Below are 655 nucleotides of genomic sequence, written 5' to 3' on the forward strand. Positions count from 1 at the left end.
GGCAAGGCAAACATCTCAAGTCATACACAGTATTATTATAGGAAGAAATTTAAAATCTTACTGCTGTTTTTGGGATATCCCCAAGTATGGGATATTCTGTCATCAGAGACAAATAGGGGAAAAAAAGAAAAAATAGATCCATGAGCGTAAGTCCTTAGGTGCAATCCTGTGTATATCCATGTGGGTTGGATCTATGCAGGATTGCACCTCAGGACTCATGCTCTGGTTCCTATAACTTCGAAAAGTTGAACTATGAACTCTTATGCGAGTTTTTTCTTCTTTCTTTCAATCTCCTTATTCTTTTACTACCTTCCTCTATGTTGTCACCTCATTAATATATACCATTCTCATTTTCCCTATTTTTTCCCTGTTTTTCCCAGAAACAGCTGTAAGATTTTAAATTTCTTCCTATAATAATATTGTATATGACTTGAGATGTTTGCCTTGCCTTAATGTTTGCTGTCCTGCTTAACAATTGTATATCCACTGCATTGGAAATCTGCAATCACTCCATAACTACTGCCTCGGCCCATAACCTTGGAGACCTAGTAATCGATTACAGCACTTACCTAGTGTACCTAATTGTTTAGATAAACTGTGAACCAAGCGCCCATACTTTGTATATATATATATATATATATATATATATATATAT

The 655-nt window shown here is 35.1% G+C and overlaps 1 protein-coding gene across 4 annotated transcripts in view; it reads left to right on the plus strand.

Annotated features, from left to right (window-relative positions):
• Positions 1-655, plus strand: part of LOC106879130 (uncharacterized) — a 74801-nt gene that overhangs the window by 35507 nt on the left and 38639 nt on the right. The window lies entirely within an intron of this gene.

Source organism: Octopus bimaculoides, chromosome 24 (assembly GCF_001194135.2).
Source record: "Octopus bimaculoides isolate UCB-OBI-ISO-001 chromosome 24, ASM119413v2, whole genome shotgun sequence".
Taxonomy (NCBI): Eukaryota; Metazoa; Mollusca; class Cephalopoda; order Octopoda; family Octopodidae; genus Octopus; species Octopus bimaculoides.